This window comes from Myotis nattereri (assembly GCF_964212035.1).
Source record: "Myotis nattereri genome assembly, chromosome: 10".
In the NCBI taxonomy this organism is placed as follows: domain Eukaryota; kingdom Metazoa; phylum Chordata; class Mammalia; order Chiroptera; family Vespertilionidae; genus Myotis; species Myotis nattereri.
In genome coordinates, this window is record NC_138085.1 from 2,192,637 (window position 1) to 2,205,579 (window position 12,943).

Sequence of the window (12,943 nt, forward strand, 5' to 3'; positions counted from 1 at the left end):
GGGTAAAAGTGTTTTTAAAGAATCGTGCCCAGTTTTATTATTATCTCATGAGCATGAAGCAAGGTAAGCTTAACCCTCCTGGCTGCTCATTACTGGCAAGCCGCTGGCCTGGGTGGGTGACTCCTGCAATGATGCTCCTGCACTGATGTACAGCCGATTTCAGACAGCCCCTTTATGAACACAGACAGGACATTGGACTGCTCATCAGAGGCAAAACCTCTGGCCTCAGGGCTCACATTCTCCCAGGACAAGCCGTGATCTGGTTTCAGCCAGCGGGCGTGCGGGTCAGAAAAGCTGCACTTACTTTAAAGAGAAGACAGGCCCCGCAGAAAACCCCACAACCCCACCGAAGAGGGAAGTCTGGGTCCTGTGTGAGCCCCGCGGCAGGGCCTCCGCAGTGGGACCTGTCCCCCAGCTCCTTCCCTCTGACCGAACCCGAGCGCTGGCCCGGCAGCTTCTCTCGCAGGAGGTGTCAGACGCCCCTGTGCCGGGCCTGCCGGGGCAGAGAGAGCTGCCGGCCCAGAGCCATGGCCACCTGCACACAGCGAGGCAGGTCGCCCAGGAGCACCTGGGGTCCAGCAGCAGCGGGAAGCCGCCCAAGGTCCCTCCGCAGGCGGCACCCCGTGTCCTGCCGCCCAGGGCTCCCGCCCACTCACTCTCTCCGACTTACCTGCAGCTGCGTTTCCACCTGTGGCTTCTCGTCTGTTCCGTCCGGGAAGGCTGCCAGGCCTGGCTTTCGCCTGGGTGAAGCTCAGCGTCGGGTCAGGATATATATCCTCGTCCTCCCGGGTTTCCTAATCGCCTGTGTCGCCCTCTGCCCGTGGCGGTGGCGTGGACACACCTTTTCCCTCCTGGCAGGGAGCTGCTCGCGCTGATGCGCCCCGCTCAGATGGGGAAGTGGCCAAGGCAAGTGCGTGAGCTTCCCTATTTTCTGTGACTCGCTGAGGCTGCGTCCCTCCAGCCGCGAGGCGAGGCGAGGCGAGGCGGTGTTCCGTGGCTGTGCTCCCCGGCCGGCCCTGTGAGAGGGAGAGGATGTTCAGGGCTCGCAGCGGGGTGGTCAGGGCTCCCCTGGGGCCTCCTGGGGGTGAAGGAAGGTGCTCGATCCGGCGCCCTGTTTACAGGATTTTCATTGTTAACTGAAGGAAGGGGGTGATTTTTAAATCTTTATTTCCATCTGGATTTGCCTGACTGAGAGCTTGTACTCTGAAAACGAGAGTTTGGTTCTAGGTCATGTCTGTCCAACCCATGTGTCTCCAGGCTTCCCTCAGAGTGGCTCTGACAGCTCCTGCTCCCCTTGCCCCTCCCCCCGGCCACCCCCACCTCCCGTGGAATTCGAAGGGCGGAGGGGCTTGTGGGGGCGGGGGGGGGGGCGGATGGGATGCCCCTCCCGCGCTGAGGGAGGCCCTGCGCCCACCCCGATGTGCTCAATGTGCCCGATGTGCTCGGTGCTGAGGCTCTGCCGGTGAAAAGCGGACGCAGGAGCTCTTTCCGAGGAAACGGGAACTCAGACCCGAACTGCGGGCTGAAGCCCAAGGACCCAGAGCCTCGGTTCACCTTTGGCGAACGAGGAAGACGCAGCCCGAGAGAAGCAGCTGAATCTAGACGGAAACTCAGAGGCGGCCAAAGCCAGCACCGAGTTCCGGAACGGGCGCGGAGGGGCCACGGGTGCGGGAGCGGCATGAGTGGGTCTGTCACGTCGTGACGGGGTACACGCTGATGGATCTGGGAATACCCCGAGATGGAGCGTTGAGCTGGGGTGAACGTCACATTGTATCCACGTGTATTCTCTTTCCAAGGACCGGGGGAACATCTGTATTTGTTCCATAATTGCGTTATGGTAAGATTGAAGAAGAAGCTATAACCTGGGGTCAAGCCAAGTAAGTTTCAAAGGTGTGAATTCACCCCAGCAGGAAAGTCTCACAAAATACCGTCATCATCCCAGGATATAGGGCATGAGAATGGCCGAGGCCTCGCTGCCCTCAGAGGCGTCGGACGCTCTGTCCGCCTGGCCCGCCTCAGCTGGGACCCTGCTCACTGAACAGCACAGGCCGCCCACAGCTCGGCACGGCAGCTCAGCACGGCCGAGCAGAGGAAGTGAAATCACGCAATCTGCCTCCGGCCGCACTGAGGCGTAACTGCTGGTCTTGTGATCCCGAAAGAGGAATTTACATAACTTCACCTCAGACGCACCTCGTTTACCAACTCTCCCCTCCGCCACCAGGGACTGTGTGAACAGGCCCCTCACGCCTCCCCCCCAGCAGCCCCAGCGTCTGCCTCCCCGGGGAGCAGTGGCCACCTTCCCGCATTCCCCACCCGGGCCCTGCCTCAGCACATTTCCCCACCAGCTCCTGAGAAGGAGACCGGGCACGGGATGTTCCGAAATATCTGAAATCCTCTGAGGGTTGAGTTGAAAGTCACCCAGGACGCTTACTGCAAGGATTGAAGCAATGAGGCTGCGGTTTTCAGACCCAGGTCTTTCCCAAACCTGCTGTTGCTCAGAAATCAGCGGAATCCTCAGAAAACCCTGTGGCCAGATTCCAACCCTTCCCTCCGTGATGTGAGGCCAGAGGCGGGCGGAGCAGGCAGGAGAGGGGAGGGCTGCGCTGGCCTGCCATGTGCTGTCGCAGGGACTGCTCGCCTCTGGCTTTATGAGCCGCCTCTCATCTTGTCCCCACAAACTCACTCACTTGTATCAGACCAGAGAGAGCAAGGGAGTGGGGGGGAGGGGGGCCTAGGAGGGTGGAGGGGAGGGGGCACCTATCATGCTTCCAACAATAAAGAGAAATTTAAAAAGAAAAGAAGGTGCAGTGTGAGGAGGCTGCTCCGGGCAGGGCCGCTGTCTGAGCCCCGGCAGCCCCGGGCCAGAGCGGAGGCTGCTGACCGCAGACCTCCCTGGCGGTGGGGCCTCACGGCTGTTGGTTCTGACGGGAACCTGCGCCCTCCCGCCTCCCTCTACATGCTGGTTCCTGGCTGTCCTGGCCGACCTGGCCAGCGAGCGAAGCAGTTTCCGGTGCCTTGCGACACGCCTACGGGCACCGCGGCCTTCTCCTTCCTGCCCTGGACAGGCCTTTGGCACCTGCCAGGCAGCATGGGGACCGTTTCATCCGCAGCCACCCCACACGCACCTCACTTACCAAGTTTCCTTACGCAACTCTCCCAACTGGCATCGGAGTGGCAGCCTCTCCCCGCCTTCCGGCCCTCCCTGGGGCCGGTTTTCAGCCCGGCCTTCCCTGGGCCTGCGAGGCAGCCTGTGCTCGTTAAGGCCATAAGGTCAGCTTGGCAATCAGACCTGTAAATGGGAAGGTCTGCGGCCTGCCATGGTCAGCCGGCCGCCGCGGAGGCAGGTCTGCGTCCCAGAGCAGGAGAGTGGCCTTCCCTCCCTATTAGTGAGTCAAGTACCAACGCCAGAGGGAAGCCTGGGCGGCAAGGGCTTGCCGGTGTGCAGAGAAGGCGGTGAGCCGTTCTGCATGGGGTCCCTCGTGCTGCTGCCACAAACCACCGCCAGCGCGGCTCACACAGCACCAACCCGCGCTCCCGCCCGGCCCGTCCGCGGCCAGGCTGGCGGCTAGGCGCTGACCGGGCGTGGGCAGTGCTGGTCCTCCCGGAGGCTCCGGGCAGAACGCTTCCGACCTTTCCCAGCCGCACGGCGTGTCCTCCCCGCGGCCGCCCGACCGCCCGCCTGCACCGGCTTTCCTCCCGCTCCCATCACAGCGGGGCCTTCCTCGCCTGGCCCCTCTCCCAGGGCCCCGTGATGAACCCTGAAGATCCCTCATTTCACCACATCTGAGCCCAGTCTGCCACAGGGGTAATCCCCGTGGGTGCCAGGGACTGAGGGGCGTGTTTAGGCCGGTCCTCAGCTTCCACGGCTCCCCAGTCCTGCGGCCGCGCTGTGTGCCTCGTGGCCTGCGCAGCAGGCGGGGTCGGCATGGCCGGGCTGGGGGCACAGCACCCAGGGCTCGGGGCGCCTCCACGGGGCAGGCCGGGGGCGCATGGCGCTTCCGAGGTCCGCGGGAGAGGGTGCGTTTTGTGTTCAGTGCAGAGGAAATCCCAGCTGTGGTGGAGGCTTTCTTCCAGCCTTCCTTCCGCTCCCTCCTCCTCGCCCTGGCTGTCAGTGGGACCCTGGGCAGGGATGGGGGTGCCAAGGGCCCAGGACACCGAGGGCCGCCCGCTCCCACCAACCTCCCACAGAACCCGGAGTGGGTGGGAGGGCAGCGGGAAGTGGGTCCCCTTGTGCCACTCTGCCCCGGGGCGCCCAGCCCAGCCCACCCGCTCCTCCAGCCGCAAGCCTTCCCTCCCTGGGCCCACTGTCTCCCCTGAGGGGATGGGTATCCTCCTCCCTCAGCCTTGCCCTTGCCCTTCACCTGGGACAGCCAGTGCCGGGGCGTGGCCGCGCTACAGGCCGGCAGCGTGCACGGTGCGGGCGGGAGGCTGGAGAACCCAGTCCTCAGGCTCCTAGGGGAGTCCCGGTGCTCCCGGGGGCACTGTCCACCCCAGCGCTCTGCGCCCAGCTCCCGCTCAGTGCCCCAGGGGAGCAGGGGGGGGCAGGGGGAGGGACGTGGCTTGCTTTCCAGCCTGGGCCCCGCTGAGAGAGAAGAACCCAGATCATGACGACCTCCACGCACTCCCGTTGCCTTAGTGCCCGTCTTCCTCCTGGCCCAGAGCTGGGGTGCAGCCCCACCGTGAGCCTCCCCACCCCACCCCCTCGCCGAGCCGCTCCATCTCTGCGACAGGAGGCGGCAGAGACCCCTGGGCCGTCCGCGCCCAGAGCCAGCCCTCAGCACCACCCCTCGTGGAGGCCGCCCGCCTCACAGAGACACGGAGACTCCCCTGCAGCTCTGTGCCCGCCACCCCGTGAGCTGCCCCAGCGCCCCTGCTGGAAACAGCCACAGTAGCTGAGTTGTTAAATTGCCTTTGGACTCCTGAGAAAGGTGGCTTATTAAAAAGTGGTCCCTGACCCCCAGCAAGCCCCAGGCTGCGCCGGAGGATCGCCCCTGGCGCTGAGCCCAGGCCCCAGGCTGCCCTGGGGGCTGGCAGTCGCCGCCCACTCCCTGGGGCTGAGTCTGGCTCCTGCGGGGAGAAAAGCAAGTGCTGGACGGACTCCCAGGCTGACACACTGAAGGCGTCAGACAGAGACAGCAGCGGCTCCGGCGGTCCAGGCCACGTGGGGCTCAGACTCGGTTTCCTGCGCGCTCAGCGTGGCTGCAGCCACTCGTCACGGCTGGCACCTGAGAGCTCACCTTCCCCAGAGGGACAGGACAGCAACAAAGATGTGAGCGAGAGTGTGGATTCGTAACAGCAAGACGCTGGCTAAGCCTACCCAGCACGCAGGCTCCCGGCACAGGACAGCCTCTCACCCCCAGAGCCGTTCAAATGCCAGTTCCCAGTGTGGTCTCAGCAGCCAGCACTCCCCACCCTGCCCAGAGTCCGCAGGGCGTCAGCCCACTGCCCTGGGCGTCCCAGCTGCCACCTGGCTGCCCCACTCCAGGAAAAGCCACGTCGATCGTGCTGACGCCTGAGAACAGGACTCGGTGAGACGTGCCCTGACTCCATATCGAACGGGCTGCTAAGTGAGAAACCGTTTCCTGCAGGTACCGCGACGCACCACGAAAGGCGGGCAGGTACCGCGACGCACCGCGAAAGGCGGGCAGGTACCGCGACGCACCGCGAAAGGCGGGCAGGTACCGCGACGCACCGCGAAAGGCGGGCAGGTACCGCGACGCACCGCGAAAGGCGGGCAGGTACCGCGACGCACCGCGAAAGGCAGGCACCCGCACCGTGAGGGGGCACTGACAACGGATCGGATCGCGATGACTGGCTCCGGCGTCTGGGTTCGGAGCCTCTGGCGGCCTGGGCCCACTTCCAGGGCCGGCTGCACACCACACACCCTCCTTTCAGTGTCTACATCCCAGCAACTCAGGGCATCGGCTTCTCGGAGCCTGGGAGTCCGGCAGGGGGCAGACGGGCTCTACCCGACCCGGTCCACGCCTCTCCCGCTCACCCACCCTAGCTCTGCCTCGGAGATGAGGACCCCGACGCCCTGCTGGACACTTGTCAGTGACAAAGTGACTAAAAGGTCGCTGCTGGCTCCCACAGGCAGGCGTGCCCAGCCGCCGAGGGGTCAGGCCTGGGAGGGGCACTGAGGAGCCCCAGTCCCAGCCTGGCCCGTAGCCCTGCTGCGCTGGGGGGGCGGCGGGGGGGGTGCTGGCTTCTCTAGGATCCAGCCAGCGGGGTTGGTCCTCTGTGGGTCTGAGCCCCGAGCTGGGAGCTGGGCCCCGCTGGGCAGGGAAGCAGAGGAGCCCGCCAAGCCCCCCCCCCCCCCAACAAGACAAGCTGCTGGTCAAGCTTTGGGGGCATCTTTGGCCAAAGGTGAGTGGAGCTAAGAGAACGGTCGCTGGCGCTCATTAGACCATCGTGTGCTTCGCTCTCGTGGAGGGTCACACTCCGCAGACCGTGGGCAGGACGAGGCCGTGACCGGCACTGGTCCCCCGTGAGGAGCTGCCGGGGGTGCAGCCCCTCGCACAGCCTCCGCGCCTGCTGTGTGACAACAGTTCCAAAAAGCACTTCCAAACCCAGCAGGTGCCCCTGGGGCTGCCCGGTCCCGCAGCTGTGCGGCCGGCGGTGCGGAGGGCTCGCCTCTCCGTGGAGCTGTCCTGGGCCCAGGCCCGCGTGGGCTCCTAGCAGCTTCAGAGCCGCAGCGTGGATTCTGCCGGTGAGAGACGAGGCCGCGGTGCTGGCTGCTCTCCTCGCAGCCACTCACCGCCAGTCAGTGCCCGGCTCCATCATGCACTGGGTCCCCGGGATTAAGCCCTCATCCCGCTGCCCTGCGCCTTCAGTGCTGTATGTGCTGGCAGCCCCTTCTCAGCGAGGGACGCTGAGGTGAGCAGACATCGAGGAAGCTGTCGAAGGAGCACAGGGCTCTCCGCGTGTCTCCTTCCCCGCAACCAAAAAGCAGACAAGCTGGGCCCCAGCTGCTGCCTCACAACGTGCCCTGAGCTGGGACTCAGGCCTTTGCAGAGAAAATCAGTTACAGTGAGGCCACTAGGGTGGGCCTGGTGCGATGTCCAGAGGAGAGATCTGGACCAAGACAGCAGGAGGGGAGGCGCTGTGAGAGGAGAGGCGGCTGCAGCCCCGGCTCCGAGGGTGCTGGACACCCAGAGGCGGGAAGGCCGCGGGGTCCTGCGCTGGAGCGGTCCGGGGGGGATGACCCCGCCATCGGGGACATCAGCCTCCAGCGCTGAGACACAATAAGCCGCACAGAGAGTTAGGGTCAGAGCTAAGGCTCTGGTGTGGAGCCCGGGCTCCTCACCCCACTGCACAGGGTGGCAGGGGGGACAGTGCAGCTCAGCGCCAGCACCCGGGCAGCTCGCGGTCCTGGGGGTGGAGGTGGTTAGCTGAGAACTCCACAAAGATGGAATAGGCTCCATTTACCAGCTCCGATTAAATATTCCGAGAATCCTGGCCGGTATGGCTCAGTGGGTAGAGCATCATCCCGTGCACCAGGAGGTTGCCCATTCAATTCCTTGTCAGGGCACACACCCGTGTCACAGGCTGGATCACTGGTAGGGGGCGGGCAGGAGGCAGCCAATCAATGATTCTCTCTCATCATTGATGTTTCTATCCCTCTCTGCCTCTTCCTTCCTCTCTCTCTAAAAATCAATAAAAAATCTTTTAAAAAAATATTCTGAGAAGGTTAAAAGATACAAACACAATGCAATATACAGATGAAACCCATATAATTTTAATAAAACCTATATAATTTTATTAACCACTGTCAATCCAATAAATTTAATTTTAAAAAACACTATTGTTTTCCTACATAAAATAAATAAATAAAATACAACATACCAAGAAAAATGGCAAACATCCCCCGCAGAGCGAAGCCATGCCTGAGGCCCCAGCGAGCAGCGACAGAGCAGGATGCCACACGCACGCCCTCAGCGAGGGGACGGTGCTGCTGTTTTCTTTTTCTAACGACCTTTCACTCGGGGAGCTGAGCCTATCGCACGCATTCCATCAAGAAGTGAATCACTTCGCTCTTCTTGCCAAGCAGAGGAAGGCTAGGGGCGAAATACCTTCCCAGGTGGCAGGTGAGAGGCCCTCCTCAAACCTGCCCCCCCCTCCTGGCCACACCCAGGATTGGCTCTGGGTCCCAGGCCAGGCACAGTGTGACCCCAAGCCCTGCCCCAGGAGTAGACCTTGCCCCACTGATCCTAAACAGTCCCCCAAAAAACAGGCACTGGTGAACTGGGGATGGGGGTACACAGCAACGTCAGCTGCTACTCGTGGAGCCTAACAGACACGCACTGAGCACCTGTGGAGTACAAAGACGAATACATGACTCCCTACTAGCCGGTGGCCTGGGCACAGCGACCCCCTGGCGCTCTGGTCTGCTCCTCTGTGCCCTGCGGGCTCTAGGTCTCCGCTGAAAGCAGCACCGAGCACAGTGCTGGGCACGGCGTAGAACGCCAGCCAGGTCAGCCCCACACACAGCCCTCAGCCGCTGTGCAGCCCATGACGCTGCGTGTGCGAACAGCCAGCACGAAGGCTGTGGGTGAGCAACGCCCGGACAAAGCTCTCCGTCCCTCCCAAAGCCAGGCGCTGCCTGCCCTGCGCCAGCCTCGCTGCAGGCCCTTGGCCCGCACCCCTGTGCACAGCCGCCCTGCGTGCTGGGACCAGCCTGCCTCAGTCAGAGGGAGCTTAAGGGCCCCAGGCTATTGGCTCAGCCATGCTCGGCCTGCCCGCCCCGTCAGGCTGGGGCCTGCAGGAGCAGCTCCTGGCAGGTTCCCAGGCGGAAGGGGGAGCGGGAGGTCAGAGGCCAGGTGCTGGAGGTGGTGGCATCCACAGAGGCGAGGGGTCGGGTCCAGAGCAGGTGGGTGGGAACAGGAGGGAATCTGAGGTGGTGACATGGCCCATTCCACAGACATCATGGGCACCTGCCTGGCCCGGCCTGTGGGCAGAGCCCTGAGGCGGCAGGCTGTCCCCACAGGCCCCTGGTTCTGGTGGCCAAGCCCTCGCCTCCTTCCTATGCCCAGCTCCACCGGGCACCCCAGTTCCATAAAAGGAGACAGAGGAACTGATGAAGTCCTTTCTATGCTCTCGGCCCTGGGTTTAATATACAACATGGCCTTTCCACGTAAAGTCCCAAGCCACCAAGCGCTGAGCGTGCCACTGCACTGAGGGGCAGCCAGCCTGCGTCCCGCGGCGAGAGAGGAAGAGCCGGACTCCACCCAGAGGGCCTCAGCCCGAGCCCTGCTCCTGCTCTCGAAACCTCCTGCCAGGCTCACCCCGGCCCCACGCCCGCGCCCCGCGCTCTGCACCCCGCGCCCCAGGCCCTGGCCTGGATGGAACGGACGCAAGTGGCCTGGCCTCTGTCGTCTGCTTCTAGAACCTCCCCGACTTGTCCAGGGACTTGAGGCCAGTCTCTGAGTGACACCTCTCCCCCCTGGTCAGTCTTCATCCCACGGAGCCCTGGTCCTCACGACGTCTTTCAGAACTAGATGCTCAGCCCGGCCTGTGTGGCTCAGTGGTTGAGCCTCGACCTATGAACCAAGAGTTCACGGTTCAATTCCCAGTCAGGGCACATGTCCAGGTTGTGGGCTTGGTCCCTAGTGGGGGGCATATAGGAGGCAGGGCATCAATGATTCTCTCTTATGATTGATGTTTCTAGCTCTCTCTGTCTCCCTTCTTCTCTGAGATATATATATATATATATATATATATATATATATATATATATATATATTTTAAATTTGTGGTGTTCTTTAAGAAAAAAGAAGTGGATGCTCAGATTGGGCTGCAGAGCTGGGAGGTCTGAGTGAGGGCCCTGGGAACTCCCGGTTCAAAGTGCAGCGGGCGGGGCACCCAGCCCGCCAGAGGCGCTGGCCCCCAGCACGCGGAGTCTCCGCTCGGACGTGGTCAGGGACTGAGTGGCCGCCTCCTGAGAGGACGGTGCTTTTCATCTTCAGAGGAGGCCTTGGCCACACAAAGCCACTTCAATGCTCTGCTACCAGCCAGCGCAGTGACCGGTCATACCATGGTCCATGGCGGTGTCTCTAGTGGACAAAGCCCGGACACGGCCTTGCAGCTACGGGACCCAGGCCCAGCCCAGGCCTGTCACGCTCCACCCTCAGCTGCGGCTTCAGCCATCCTGTCCCTGGGCCCAGGCCCAGAGGCCCGTCCCAGACACCACCTTCCCAGCCAGCACAGGCCCTGCAGTGCCAGGCAGGACTGTCCCCAGGTTACCACGCTCAGCAGCCCCAGCCTCTGCGAGTCACAGTTGAGTTTTGTCCCTGCGACACCAAGGCCACACACAGTGGGCACAGGAGCCAGGGCTAACCCAGGCCTGCGGCTTCCTCCCAACAGCAGAGACACTGCACTCCGTTCCCGCAGGTCCTCCGACCGCCCCGGGAAAGGAAGGTCTGAGCAGCCCTTCCTTGGAGCAGAGCTGCCCCCAGGGAGGGGCAGAGCATGGACAAGGCCTTGACCTCCCAGAGAGTGCGGAGACCCTTCGACACGGCCCCCCACGGGAGCGCCTCCCTCCCGGACAGGCAGCAAGCCGTCTGCCCTGCAGGCAGGGAGCGAGGACTACATGTGACCAGCACTGGGGCTCATCCCACATCTCCAGCCAGGCCTTTGTCCAGCTATCTGTCCTCCATTGCTCACACCTGGCTCTCTCCATGAGGTTGAGAGGAGGGAAGGAGGCACCCAAAGTGATGGGCGGTGGGGTGGCATCCATGGCACCACCGGCTTCCTAGCCTGCCCGGCAGCCACCCAGACAGAGACATTCCGTCTCCGTGGTGCCCTGTGGGCCTGCTCTCCACGGCGGCAGGAGGTGTCCCAACTGTCTGGTCTCCTGTGGACCTCAGCCCAGGCCCCTCCTGACGCTGCCCTGGGCCCCGTCTGCAGACGCTGCCGTGGTGGGTCTGCGTGTGGCGCGGGCAGGGTTCTCAGGTGCCAGGAGACCGCCAGCGCTTGCTGCGTGGAGGCGCCGCTGCCGTGTGCTCTGAGCGGGACCTGCCCTTGCACAGCTACGGGATGTGTTTGCAGGACACATCCAACTTTCCCGTCGCGTCGCAGTCACAGAGGGCTGCAGGAGGGAGGTGCCCTCGCTGCACACCCAGGAGGACAGCACCTGCTGGGGAATAAGTCGCCGAGGGAGGCGGGCGACCCACAGCCTTCTGCCAGGCCGCAGGGAGAGCACGCCTGAGGTCGCCTCTGCCTCCTGCACACACAGACATTTAAACTGAACTCACCTATTGTCCAGCAAGGACACAAACGTCCTGTCCTATGGGTGGGCTCAAGGCACGCCTCGCTCCCCGTTCTCGGAGGCACTCTGATGACCACCTGGCTGAAACTATTCAGTGCAGACAAAAGCCAGGCCAGCGTTCGGCCACCAGAATCCCCGGGAACCGGGCTGGACACAAGGTGGCCCCGGGCGGTTCTCAGGTCGTGTCTGTGCAGGAACGGGGTGCTCTGAGGTACTCGGGCCCCGCCTTTAGGGTGCCTTTAGTCTCAGCAGGAAGAGCCCGTACCTGAACCATCGCGCACGATTATAGTCGCTGTTTTCACCAACAAAGAAACCACTCCGACCTTCAGGTGGCTGTCGATTTGAGACAGACGAGGTGACAGGGCACCTGCTCCCGGCGGGGCTGACGTCGGCAGCAGCCGGCAAGTCTCCATCTCCCCAGTGGCAGGTGGAGCCACAGGGAGGCTGCCAGGACACTGAGGCGCAGGGAAGGCTCACCTGCCCTCCCCAGGGGCCTGCGGGGGCACAGACAGGAGCGCGGAGCCCCCTGCTGCAGCTGTCACATGACAAAGGAAGGCCGCATCATACGGTAAAGGAAGACCACAGCCCGTTCAGAGCGCAGGAGAGATCACAGAAGCACGACAACCAACGCAGTGGGCCGCCTGGGTTCTTTCCGGCTGACGGCATCACTGGGGCGGTGGGCACACCTGTGCAAGGTCTGCGCACCCGAGAACGACACCGTGCGGCTGCCCTGGCTGCAGCCTCCTCGCTGCGGTTGCGCAGAAGGCCTTGTCTTTGGGGATGTAGTAACCTACTCAGGAATGAGGGCAAGCCTACAACTACGCTTCAGTGGTTCAGAAAAGAAAATTGAGCACACACCTGGGGAATCTAGGTGAATGATGTGAAAATTCTTTTTGCCATTCCTATAAGTTTCCTCTAAATGTAAAATTATGTCAAAATAATGTTTAAGTTAAAAACGCAGCCCCTAATGCCACCCACAGCTGGCTGGCTTCCTCATCAGCTCACAGGCCTGGGTCCCTCCCCCAGCCCCAGGCTTTGCACACCCCTGGGCACCCACGGAGGGCAGCCACACAGGCCTGCTGCCAGGTCCGGGGACCCCTGGACTCGGCAGCTGCTTTCAGGGGGACTCACTGTCTGTAATTCCCGGGCGCTTAAAGCAGCAGGCAGGACCCTTCCTCTTGGCTCCCTGCCAGCGGCACCTGGGAAGGAGCCACAAAACTCGCCCCCAGCCTTGCCCACCTCATCTACCCCCAAGGGTTGGGGGACAGGGAGGAGAACTGAGCCAGGAGCCCTGGGAGCTGCCTGCCCCCTTCGTGTCGGGCTTCCTTGTGGGGGGAGCCATGCTTTTGTGGAGATGAGCCACGAGCACGCGGATGAGAGCCTGCACAGACGCCGTGCTCAGAGCTGGCTGCAGCGAGTCAGCCACCGTCACTCAGTCTTGGCAAAAACTCGGGGGCAGGAGACACTGGGGAAGGTCTCATGGTAGAAAGAAGGAAGGCGCTGGGGTGCCTTGGCAGGAGGCTGCAGGGGCTCCTTGGATGGGGACATTTGTGCTTGGTTGGCTTTCTCTAGCTGGTCCTCAGTTGGAAGCTGGAGCAAAAATTAAGGGAGATGCTAGTTACTAGTCAAACCCTGGGCCTCTGCGGCTGACAGTCACCGTCAGGGGTTGCTGCTCGG

The 12,943-nt window shown here is 62.9% G+C and overlaps 1 protein-coding gene across 4 annotated transcripts in view; it reads right to left on the bottom strand.

Moving 5' to 3' along the window:
- Window positions 1-1,016, bottom strand: part of IL1R2 (interleukin 1 receptor type 2) — a 35,664-nt gene extending 34,648 nt beyond the window's left edge. For 3 of the 4 annotated variants that reach the window (XM_081101638.1, XM_081101636.1, XM_081101635.1), the window contains exon 1: window positions 671-851. The gene's annotated coding sequence lies outside the window, so the exon portion shown is untranslated. Of the gene's footprint in view, window positions 1-670 lie in introns of all 4 variants that reach the window. The other variant, XM_081101637.1, reaches the window with a different exon arrangement.
- Window positions 1,017-12,943: the final 11,927 nt, after the last annotated feature.